The sequence below is a fragment of the Talpa europaea genome (assembly GCF_964194135.1).
Source record: "Talpa europaea genome assembly, chromosome: 8".
Taxonomy (NCBI): Eukaryota; Metazoa; Chordata; class Mammalia; order Eulipotyphla; family Talpidae; genus Talpa; species Talpa europaea.
In genome coordinates this window covers 70,867,279-70,880,503 of record NC_140075.1, presented here as the reverse complement: position 1 = coordinate 70,880,503, position 13,225 = coordinate 70,867,279, and positions in this window count along the sequence as shown.

The window sequence follows — 13,225 nt, the reverse complement described above, 5'->3', positions numbered from 1 at the left end:
GAGGCATGTGGCCAGGCTGGTGATCAGAATTTCCCTGGTTCTGACAATATAGATTGGTTTGAGAACGAACATTTGATTTAAGCTCCCAGAGTTCTGCCACAAGTAATTAGGTTTAGGGAGAGAGAGAAAGAATGTGAATAAGATCAAGTAAGAGTGTATCAGAGGTAAAAATGAAAGTGGGTCATTGACATAGTTATAAAATGTATAGAAAAAAAATAGGAAAGAATCTTTGTGACCTTGGATTAGGCAAGGGTGTCTTTGCTAGGATACAAGTAAGAAATCATCAGAGAAAACATTCATAAATTGAACTTTGTATATAAAAACTACTATTTGAAATACACTGTTAAAGTCAAGACAAGTCACAGACTGAGAAAATATTTGCAAAACACTTATTTTATAAAGGGCTCATATCTACAATATAAAATATAAATATAAAAACTCAACTCCCTAAGAAGACAAGCAACCCTCTAAAAATTGACAAGTTAAATCCTTCCCCAAAGACAAGATATTGATGGCAAATACGTACATAAGAAGATGCTAATTATCATTTTATAAAAATACAAATTAAAACCACAAGATGCCACTGCCCAACTATTAGAATGGCAAAAATTGAAAGGACTGACCATACTGAGTGTTTAAAAGGATACGAAGCAGTCATAATGCTCACACATTGCTAGTGGAAGGACACAAGGTGCACTTTGGAAAACAGTTGGAGAGTTTCTCATGAAGTTAAATATGAATATCCTTTAAATATGACTCAGCAATCTCATTCTGAAATATTTTCACAAGAGAAACAAAACCATAAATATTTGTCCACACAAAAACCTGCACATGAAAAGCAGCCATTCCTAGCAGCTTTTATCCAAATAGCCCTCAATGGGAAAGAACTCACGTGTCCATCCAGCAATGGATGAACAAATAGTCGTATATTTACACAGTGCAATCTTGCTGAGTAACAAAAAAAGAACGAGTCACCAATCCTTAGAGCAACCACACAGATGGTCCCCAACCTAGGATGGTTGAATTTAGGATTTTTTGACTTTACTGTGGTAAGAAAGTGATCCACATTTAGTAGAAGCTGTAGCCCCCAGACATACATTTTCAGTGTACGATGGGTTTGTCTGGGTATAACCTCATTGTGAGCCCACATCTATATCTGAAAAACAGGCAGAGTGAAAAAGTCATATATGTATATACTATATGACTTTATTTATATGATATTCTAGAAAAGTCAAACTATGAGGAATAGAAAACAGATCCATGATTGCCAGGGTTGTAAGTGGGGAGGGAATTAACTTAAAATAATAGGAAATTTTGGGGGTGATGGGTATGTTCTAGAGTTTAATTGTGGCCGTGCTTCTATGACTGTATACATTCATATATGCTAATGAATTATTCACCTGACCAAGAGTAAGTTTTATTATATATATAACTGATACTTCATAAAAGCTAACCCCTAGCACCTTAGGAGCATAAACAGCATAAACTGTTAGGACTCGGTCTTCTGCCACAAGAATAGCAAATTAGGAAAATCTGTTCTGTAGAGACTAGAAGATGAAGTGGAGGGGCAGAAAAGCTGGGTGTAGAGAGAGATTTCTGAAATTGTTTGGATCCCTGGTTCCAGCTCATGCCTGAGACCTACCTGTACTTCTACCCCAGCGTGCATTCATGCCCTGTGCTGCCTGAACTCCTTGTAATAATGTTCCTCTTTATGGCCTAAGGTGTCTCAGTGTATTTTTGTCACTTGGAGGAGTGGGCATCTCTGCAGACCACTGGAAACAAACATGTCAGTGCACTGCTCAGGCTGGTGAAGAGGGAGGCCCCAACGTACTGACTTGGAGTCCAGCAGAAAGAGTTTATGCAAATGCATTGTAGCATTTGAAGATGAAGGTGTGTGCCGGTCATCTGTATTAGTTGGAATGTAAATATCAGATCCAAGAATGTAAGCACACCTCTAAGATGATGAAGGAAGGAGCTTGGCCTAAAAATAAATGTTTGGAGCTGAAGTATAAGCAGGGAGGTGGAGATTGTGCCCAGAGCAAACCTGTTATCTTCTATCCTCAGGCTCTGTTTCTTTTCTATTGTACTTAGTGCTTTGTGTGCAGCTCCTAATAAAGTAAGCTCCATGAGGGCAGAAGCAAAGTCTGTCTTGTTTACCAATCCCTCAGGCTTCAATACCCCCAGTCCACCAAGTTCCATGAGTGCATCCCTGTCACCAGCACTTACAGGAGCCAGCACTCTGGACAGTGTGCCTTTTCCTCTCAGGAGCACTGAGCGGCTGCTGCGGATTCCTCCTCCACCTCCTCCTCCTCAGGGATCGCATGAGGAGGGGGAATCAGTAATGCTGCTTACAAGAATTCCTTCCCTCCATGTCTTTTTTACAGCGGGTCTGTCTCTCCTGAAACTCAGGAGACAACGCAGCTGTTTGGCGGCTTGGTAAGTTGTTCAGACCACAGTCCTCCAAGAGCTTTTCCTTTGTTATGCGGCTGCTAAGCTGCTGCCCATCCAGCAGAGCAGGGCTGTCCTGTCAGTACTCCCCACCGGAGAAACTTGAGCACGTAGTGTGACTTACCAACCGCCTGTTATCCACCCGTTTGCCCTCAGATCCACTTGCTCTTTTCCTGCTCCGCTTATTGTGCTGCACTTTCCCGGGCCTCCTGCCCTGGCGGCATAGTTCAGCCAGCAGAGGACACAGCTAGGAGATGGAGAGAGGGAGGGAGGAAGGCAGAAGACAGGGTCTTTCTGCTCTGACCTTTTCACTCAGGTGAGATCTCTGTGTTCTCAGCTCTTAACTAACAGCTCCTCTCCTGTGCCCCAGTTGTCCTGGGGAGTAAGTGGGGAGTAAGTTGCTTGCTTCAGCCCTAGGAGTGGAGTGACTTCCTCTGAATGCACATCTCTGGAGTGTCTTCTGTCCCTGTTTGACTTCTGGATCACCTTGCCCTGGTCTCAATTTTCTGATGACCTCACTTGAACTTTGTTTTCCTGAGAAGACCTGACTCATCTACAGGGAACATGGTGAAAAGGCAGGTGTGCTCTCCTCACTCTTCTCATTTCCTGGCTGGGCCCTCAGGGATGGTAGAACCACAGGCTGGAAGGAGCCTGGATCCTTGGAGGTGAGCCACCTGCTGGCCAGAAACCCCCACATCAAACTGTTATATCAGCACACAGAAAAATTGATGTTGCCAACTCACTAAAATGTTGCGGTTTATTCATTTTAAACTCAGCTAGTAGCTAGGTTTTATTAACCCAAGTGGGAATGGAGATCTCAGTTGCCTTTCCTCTTGGCTTCACGCTGTCCCCCTGAGATGGCCTTGGGACATTGCTGTAGTAACTTGTTTGAAATTAATTAGGGTGGCTAGTGTCTAGGTCCTTCCAGGCTCTATGATGCTGGGACTATGTTCACTTTGGGAAGGTCTGACTAAGGTAATGGAGAGTTATAAAAAATAGGAATGACTCAATTGTAATATTCTTTTGAAAAAATTTAGATATAATTGACACACAATACTAGCTTTAGGTGTACCGTATAATGATTCAGCATTTGTATATATTGCAAAGTGATCAATACAATTAGTTTAGTTAACTGTACTATACCATCACTATACACTTAAAAATTTTTTTCTTGTGATGAAAACTTTTAAAATCTGACTTTTCTCTAAGCAACTTTCAAGAATATGGCCTAATATTGTTAGCTATAGCCCCATGCTGTGCATTACATCCCCATGACTTGTTTATTTTATAGCTGGGAATTTGTACTCTTTAATCTCCATCTCCTGTTTTGTGACACACCCCCACCCTCCGCTAATCACCAATATGTTCTATGTATGCATGAGCTCAGTTTTTTTGGTTTGCTTTTTAGATTTCACATATAAGTGAGATAATACAGCATTTGTCTCTTTCTATTTGACTTAACATGATGCCCTCTGTCCATTTATGGATGGATACTTCGCTTGCTTCTGTATCTTGGTATTGCAAATAATGCTGCAATGAACATGGGCGTGCATAGATCTTTTGGAGTTAGTGTTTTTGTTTTCTTTGGATAAATACCCAGAAGTGGAATTGCTGGATCATATGGTAGTTCCATTTTTAATTTTTGGAGGAATCTCCATATTGTTTAGTGACTGCTAAATTGTAATGTTCTCCATTTCAAAGCCATTTTACTTCTGAAATCATTAAACAATTCACTCATTAGCTTACTCATCAAATTCTTGAAGCATTTACCAAATACTTATCATTTGTAAAATTCTTAGCTAAGCACTGAATTACCACTTATAGCTTTTCGAAAGGCAAGTCCTCAAGAGAAAGGTCTTGACAGTAACTGAGCTCTGAGTGAGAGAGAATTAAAATAAAAAATGTAAATAGAAACCACAGACTTCCCAGAGACTGACTCTCTGGGATTTTGAAGCTACCTTGGCCAAATTAATCATTCTGGGGCTTAGTGAAGTGCAAGAAAATCCAACAATTTCTAGTGTTTTGTGCAGTTTAGGGCAGCTAACATCAGGCAGGTTTCAGCTTTTTGGGAGTCGGGGGATTCTACTGTGCCTTATTTTTTAATTTTGTGGGTAAGAAAATATGGCTATGAGATGGACAAATATATATGTGTTGTTCTCCTGGCATTTTCCCAGCTTAGGTAAGTAAACAAATTAATACCAATAATGCTCTAGAGAATGTCTCAATCAGAGCCTGATTCAGACGACTGTCCTGGTGACCTGTGTTCTGGGGTGCATGTTTGGCAAGGACCATTTGTTGCCCTGGGTCAGCTGCCTGTGCCTTGGACAGAATTTAGAGCCTCATGGGGGACATCCGATCTGGCAGGGCCTTGAGGAAGGTCTAGGGGTAATGTCTGGACGTGGAGGGAGGCAGCTGTCCTATGAATTGAAAGCCTGCAAATGGCTCTCTGGAACTTAGTGGAGGGAAATGTGAACCTCACGGCGGCTGTAGTGTCTGTCAGGGAAAAGCAGCCAAATGTCAATTGTCCAGGAACTTCAGGGCTGAGTTGTTCTGGATAATTTCTTCTTCCTGGATGGCTAAGGGCTTATTTATCTTTTAAATCCTCCAAACATTTTATGTAACCATATCAGGAGGATTTTTCTAACATGGCATGCCGAGGACCCCTCTCAAAACCCCTCCCTTCCTCCCAGCTCTGAAAGCCCCAAAAGGGCTCCAAAGAACACACAGAAACCTGGTAGAAAAGATTGTTCCCAAGGCTCAAATCCTTCAAATTTCTAGGATTATGATCTAAAAAATATAAATATCTCTCAAAGGGTGACACTGGAAGCACTTACCAGTCATTTCTATTACAAAAAGGAAGGGGGAGAGAGAGGGCTCCTTCCTAGAAACTTCTGGTGAAGTCACACCCTCTGAAGTCACAAGGAGGATTATAAGGAATGTGAAGAACTCACTCCTGGTATGTCAAGGCTTAGCATGTGCTCCTAACCCTTCCCTCACCAGAATGAGTCAATGAAATCCACTGGCTGTGCCCCACTTTTCTTATCTCTTTGGTAACCAATTTCTCTCTTCCTCATAGATTCTTTTATGTGGGCATGTTTCACACAGTTCACCCATTTTAGATGGGTGAATAGATGAGTCAAATGCTTTTTGTATACAGAGCTGATCAATCTTCACTGTAGTGAGTTTTAGAATATTTTATTATCCCCACAAGAAATCCTGCACCCATTAACTGTCACCCTCCAACTGTCACCCACTCCCAACCTTAGGTAACCAATAATGTACTTTGTATTTCTGGATTTACCTGTTCTGGACATTTTATACACATGGAATCACCCAATACATGGTCCTTTGTGATGGCTTTTTCGACTCACCATAAATGTTTTTAACGTTCATCTGTGTTGTGGCATGTATCTGTACGTCATTGCCAAATATTAATAATATACCAAAGTAAGGATATGTAACATTTTATTTGTTCATTCACTACTTGATGGACATTTGGGTGGTTTTGCCTTCTTGGCGATTATAAATAGTGCCTCTGTAAGCCTCCATGTGCAAGTTGTCACGTAGACATAATATGTTGTCATTTCTCTCGTGTATATAATACACTTAGGAATGGAATTGCTCGATCATATAGTAACTCTGTGATCAACTCTTTATCAGGGATGAGAATTGGGTTGAGAAATTCCCTCATGCTTCAATATTCCTTGTTTCCATTTTACACTTAGAAACTTGAATTAAGCATGTGTGCGTACTGATTTTTACTGAGGAACTTTTAATTCGACTCAGTGGTTCAGCCTGTGTAGGTAAAAGTCTGTCCTACGTGTCGTCAAGTAGGGCTCCTCCTTCCTTTCTTCTTTTGTTCAATGAAGGTTAATTTTTCCTCTTGGGACTGTGTTTTTCTTTTTTTCTTTTAAAGATTTATTTATTTATGCATACAAGAACTGGGGTACAGGCCAGAGGCGTGGGGGGTGAGAGGATTCACCAGAGACAGAGTGGGTAACAGAACAGGCAGATCAACTAAAATACACTGCTAAGGGGAGCAGTGGGTGAGACAAGAGAGGTCTGCTGTGCCAGTGTGGGTAGCTCCCTAGCTGGGGATCGAACTCTTGCTGCAGAGACTGCGGATTGCTTCACGTGCTGTGCTTAACCCCTTGTGCCACCAGGGAGGCCCTGTGTGTTTTCTTCTTCTTAATTTTCTGAATTACAGAAATAAGGAATAAAAATGTAATCCCCTTATACTAAGGACTGGGGCTGGAAGTGAGGTTACAGGGGAGTGGAGGTGGTGTTTAGGAAGGAGTCTACTTCCTGGAACGCTGGAGAGACCATAGGGCTCCCTGCCACCAGCCCCGTGTGCCCTGGGGTGCTGTTGAGCATGGAGCCCACACCCAGAGCTCGCCCCGCCCTTGGGTCTCATCTCTCTACGTGCTGCCCAGCACACGCGAGAAACACCTGCGCACAACAGTTGCCAAGGGCTAAAGGGCTGTTTGAGACTCCGTATCCTGTTTGGGAATTGTTTCAAATGCAATCAGTGACTCTAACCTGCATGAAAGCATTTTTTTTTTTTTTTTTGAAGCAGAAAAAAAGAGAGGAGAGCAGCCAGGAGTCTGGCTTCACAAAGTCCTTACAAAGCCATCGTCCTGCCAGGATGGTGCACCCCTATGCCCCTGACCCTGTGTGCTGCTGCTCTGAACTACAGGACAGCAATGAGAACCCCCTCAAGAGGAGTTTGGGCAGCTGCCTCACTTCTGGGTGCCCTCTCCTTCTTTGTTTCTGTGTCAGCGTTCCCTTCTTTTCTTATTCAGTCCACAAACATTTTTTTTTAAAGATTTATTTTTATTTATTTATTTGTTTGTTTATTTATTTACACAAGCACTGGGTACAGTCAGAAGCGCAGGAGGGTGGGAGAATTCACCAGAGCCAGAGCGGGGAGCAGAACAGGCAGAAGGACTGAAGTACACTGCTGAGGGGAGCAGCGGGTGGCAGGAGAGGTCTGCGCGCCATGTGGGGCCCTCCTCCGGTGGCTGGGGAGCAGGGGATCCAACTGGTGCTGCAGAGGCTGTGGGCAGCTTCGCAACCCAGCGCTCAACCGCTGCGCCACCGAGGCCCCCACAAACATTTGTTGAGAGCCACCTGTACCCACACTGTTGTAGGTCTTCGGACACAGACGCCAGTGTTGACCCTCATAGAGTTTAAAATCCTTTCTTCCCTCTCCCTTTTCTAGCTCACTTTCCATGTATTTTTTTCTTCCTCATAATACTTCTCCCTTTTGACATGTTAAAGGCACACCTTTAAGAAGAGTTATTTGTGTGTACATGTCTACAGAGAGAATTCAGAATAAGCAGGGTTCTACCACATGTTGCCAATGGCCTCCTCTCTTCCTTGGAGAAGCTAAGGTGACACCCTGCTGTGTCTACTGGAAATGTGGGGAACAAGCACTCTCCATGTCTATGCCCCTGTGCTGATAGAAGAGAAAGTGGTGCTTCCTGGGGAAGCTCCAGGGAGGGATGAAGTATGAGTGACTCTGTGTGTGTGTGTGTGTGTGTGTGTGTGTGTGTGTGTGTGTGTAGGGGGTCCCTGGGGAGATGGCACAGAGAAGCACTGACTGGAGGTGTTGGAAGTCCTTCAAACCTTTTTGGGTCACTCTAGTCTACATGCAGCCCCCAAATTTGTTCTCAAGAGTGCTTCCATCCCTCATGGAACATTGTGTCTAAACTCCATCAGGATCCATTGGGCTTAGGTGTTTTCTAGGCCAGAATGGGGCCCTACGTCTGCCTAATCAGATCCAAGAGCAGTTCCTCCTCATAGACAGATGTGAACAGTAGGCTTAGCCTCTGCCCACCAGTCATTGCTTTTCCTTGGAGAGAAGGCACAGCTGTATTCATTTTCCCTCTAAGCGACATTCTGCCAGCTGCTTTGCCAAGGGGTCTGGGCTAGAGCATGGAAGGGAATTTAAAGTAGTGTTCTTCAACTGTTCGTAATGAAGAGCCTATGTGTTTTGTTTTTTTATTTCCATTCATTTGTAAACTGATTTTTTGGGTAACAATATAATAAAAATACTAGAAAATTGAATGGAAAAACAAAGACATTAACTACAGGCTCTGATTTCTTTATTATCAGATTTTTTAAATATTCCATTGCTCTAAATAATTGTTGTGAAAGTCCCTAAATACTTACTCCCAGTTCCTTACATTTTTTGTAGACCACTAACAGATTGTGGGCTGGTAGTGGTCTGTGGACCATATTCTGTCCCCACCGGGGAAGCCATGGGGAAGCCATGTCCTTCCCTTGGCTGGAGGGAGGAACACTGGAAGACTGATTCTGGCTGTGGAGGTGTCTACAGCAGAGAGGAATGGGATGCTGAAGTCCCAACTCCAGTCTCTCTAAGATTTAGGGTTTCTTAGGCAGCGATTTTAGTAATAAGAAGTTGAATCAAATTAGTTTTAGATATAAAATTTATCGAATCCATGGAAAAGCTTCATGGTGGCTCCATGAAGGGTGGATGCCAGGGCATTTCCAATGACTTCAGCATCCCGAGTTCATGGACCTTCACTTAAGCCCCACCATTAACATGGCTCAGCTCCCAGCAACTGGCCCTCAGTCTCAAGAGAGCTTGTGGAAATCAACTTCTGGAGAAAGAAGTTAATGGTAGTGCTGGGACCAAGGGTGGCTCTTGGTGTGAGCTGCTGCCCGTGGAAGGCCTGAAATGATGCACCAGTTTTCAAGCAGGACAAAGGTTTTAATCACTAAATTGCAGGGAGAAATTCCTAGCTTTGCCCTGTGCAATCAGCTCAACCTCTTGGGTCTTTAAGTGCATTGAAATGTTGCTTCCTTGCTCCTGGTCTAACTACTCACTTAGCAAACAGAAGTCTCCATGGAAGGCACTGACCTGTGATTTATGTGTCATAAAAGGGCCGGGGTGTTTGATGCCTGTACTTATCTGCTTCAGAAGAAACATTAAATGAGAGCTAATGGACCCTCGGCTCCTAATGCGGCTGCTGCTTGCTTAATGCACAGAGCACAAAGCTCCATTTCAATCTAGCTCTCAGGACAGGCCAAGCTGGTTTTTATGCTGCAGATCTCAGTGAAGCTCAAGCACAGCCACAGTCACAAGAAGCAGATTCAAAAGTTCTAGAAACTTCAGTTTTCTGCTTTCTATACATTCATGCCTGAGGATCTCTTGCCTTGAAATTATTTTCTATACAAATCTTCAGAGTTAAAATCCTAATGCGTAAAAAAATTTAAGCTGACAGTACCGTTTCAAATGAAGGTTTAACAATCCGTTGTTCCAGATGAAAGTTCCAGAAGTGAGGCCTTCTTGACCTTGCGCTGAACTTGTAGAGGTAGGGTTCCTTTGATTCTAGAACTACTTACTTTCCTTCAGTCAGCTGGTGGTAAATGTGCAAGCTTGCTTAGTTCTGGGTCTCTACCGACAGCAGGCTCTAGGTGGCACTGCAGTGCAACATTAGTACCCTGCTTATGCCCCAGCGTTCAGAACACCAGGGAAGATTTAGTGCTCAGAGAAGTTAAACACTTGAAGGAAAGGAGTCCAAAAACCATCACTTAGAGGTTGCTGTAAAAGTCTTGTGCCCACAGACCATCCTCTTCAGGAACTAAATGGCTAAATGGGAAGGATGGTGTAGAAGGGATATGTCTCTAGTGGTGATTTGCCAAGTCCTGACACAAATAAGGATTCTGTGCATGGGAGATGACATGACAGAAAGAGAAAAAGAAAATTCTGAGAAAATAGAATAAGGGTGCAAGAGGATTGGATTGTAGGATAATTAAGATTTTATTTTGTGGGAGAATTTGGCCTGAAGTATATGAAGTTCCTCTGAATTTATAGCCCCGGCCATTGAATTGCGTTAATGTTAACATAGTTAATTGTTATAATAGAGAGTCGTGGTAGGTAACACCAATTAAAAGTACTATTCATGAGTGAGAAAATGAATCATGAAAGAAAAACTAAGTGAAACATCGTAAAATGTCTTCTTATGGGCCACTTATCTAACATTTGGACTTAATAAGGAGTAATTCAGCCTGCCGAATTTTAATGGTTTGGGAGTTATGTACAAGTTTATTATCTGAACCTTTTTTTACCTTAGTTTGCAAGGATTTGTTGAACCCATTTCTGTTTCTTTTTTTCGCAGTGAATTTTTATTTTTATTTATTTATTTTTATTGCAGTAACATTGGTTTACAGCACTGTATATGATTTAAGGAATCACACCCCTCCTCAGATGTGCGTCACCACACTGTACCCACCCAAGCACCCACAGTCCTGTACCCTAGACCACTGGGCTCTTCCTTTGTTCGCCCCTCTAGCCCTTTTCCCCTTCTGGTAGCCTCAGTTCTGCAGTCATGTTTCTGGGGTTTGTTTTGGTTTAGTTTTTCAGTTGCTTTGTTTTGTTTCTCTATGGTCCACCTAGGAGTGATATCATTTTTCTAATGGTGCCCTAAACCATTTGGTCTCAATGGGGGTTCCTGGGCCAACAGCCTCAGTATCACTTGGGTTAAAAATGCAAATTCCTGAGTGCCGCCTCAGGCCTCCTAAATCAGAAACTCAGGATGGGATCCAACTGTCTGTGTTTAAGCCAGTCTTCCAGGTGATTCTAAGGAATGCCCGAGTTTGAGCACAACACCCAGAGTCCCTCAAATATGTGTGGAGAAAAGTGAGAATAAATAGGTGATTCAGTAAACAGCTGAGCCCTGTATTTTAGCAGTGTTTTCAGTGTTGCAGTTATAATGAAAAAGCATGGTTCTCCTCTCTAGAAGTTTATAATTTAGTGGGGAAACAGGTATACCTACAACTGTAAATGTAATAACTTATGTGAATATATCAATTTTGCCAAGGAAGTAGGGAGGGGGAAGCCTTGAAAGGTGGTGAAAGTGCATTTGAGCAGAGACTTGAAGGATGAGAAGATTTAATGATCGGGAAAGGGCTTGTGGCTTTTGACTTTGCCTTTCATTATTGCCAAAGAAGAGCTTTGTCCTCCTCAAAAAATTTAGGAGGCAAGTATGTGGAGAGAGACTATTTGATTCTTCCTCCCTCTACCATTTGGTTGATGACATGGGCTTGGCAAGTCATTTATTCAGAGGGAAAAATATCACCGGCCTTGAACTTTTATGGAGTGACAGAAGTCAATAAAGTGATATCTACAAAGTTCTTAGGAAATCAGTGCCTCAAGAATACCCAGCCAAAGTGTTGGTCAGATATAAACATGATAGGTAAACACGATCACCCATGAACAGACTAAAGAAATACGCGGGGCCTCCCTTGGTGGTGCAGCGGTTGAGCGCTGGGCTGCGAGGCTGCCCGCAGCCTCTGCAGCACCGGTTCGTTCCCCAGCCGCCAGAGAGGGTCCCACAAAAAAAAAATAAAAAAAAAAAAAAAGAAATACAGAACGCATGAAAACTTGGAGAAAAATTACTCAATGATAAGATTCAGCCTTGTAAAATGCAAATCAAAATATAGAACTCACGAATGGGGTAGTCACAGTAAAAGCCAGTGGTGATCCTAACCAGGGTTTTGGGTAGAGTACTGCTTTCCTCATTTTTCTTAGCAGGAAGCTGATTCTTAAAAATGACTCGAGCCACATCATGCTTTTTATATAATTGGTTTTTTTTCCCTCAACCTAGTGGGTTCTTTTAAGAAATAATTCCATTTATGACAAAGAAACATTTCCCTTTGCTTTCTTCAGCTTCTTTTTCATCTGTTAAGGTAAACTGAAACTAAGTCCTCAAACTTTCCAAAATTAATACTAGTCAATACAGTATAATCCCATTTTTTTTTTTTTATTAGAGGCATGCTTTATTTATTTATTTTATTTGTTTGTTTGTTTTGTTTATACATGCACTGGGTACAGTCAGAAGCGTGGGAGGGTGAGAGAATTCACCAGAGCCAGAGCGGGGAGCAGAGCAGGCAGAAGGACCGAAGTACACTGCTGAGGGGAGCAGCGGGCAGCAGGAGAGGTCTGCGCGCCATGTGGGACCCTCCTCTGGTGGCCTGGGAGCAGCCGGGGATCGAACCGGCGCTGCAGAGGCTGCGGGCAGCTTCGCAACCCAGCGCTCAACCGCTGCGCCACCGGGGAGGCCCGCATTTAAATTAGCTTATTTTCCTATCTATTCAACCTTCTATCTTTCCTTCCACTCATCCATCTTCCTATCCATCCTTGGTTAATATCTTACATGCTCATGGTTTTAAGCATCATCTTTTAGTTCATGTTGCTTAAATAATTACCTTTAGCCCTGATGACACTTCTGATTTCTACAAGCAAGGATTACATGTCCAGTGGTGTGCTGGACAGCTCCGCTTGGTTGGCCCACAAGTACTGCGAGCTCCACATGTTCAAGACAAAACTTATTTCATCTTCCAAATCCAAATTTACTATTCCTTTTGTTTTACATTTGTATGTTAATTTACATTATATGTTATTTATATTTTATTTCTATTTGTATATATTTTCATTTTTACTATCGACTCATGCCAATCATAGAAAAATGAGGATCATGAATTTGTATTTCCCATCTCTGTTCCTGCTATCCCCATCAACTTCATCACCTAGCTCAGAAACTTGGACTCCTCCTAGACTTCTCATCTCTTCTTTATCCTTGATAACTTCACTTCCTAAATATTCAGTTTTCCCTCTCCTTTTTATCCTAGCTATCATTGACTAGGAATGACCTTCACCAGAGCCTTTGACAAGGCTTCTTAACTATTTTCTGGGCCTCCTTGGATTTTTCCATTTAGATCCATTGTTTATATTCCTACCAGAATGGTC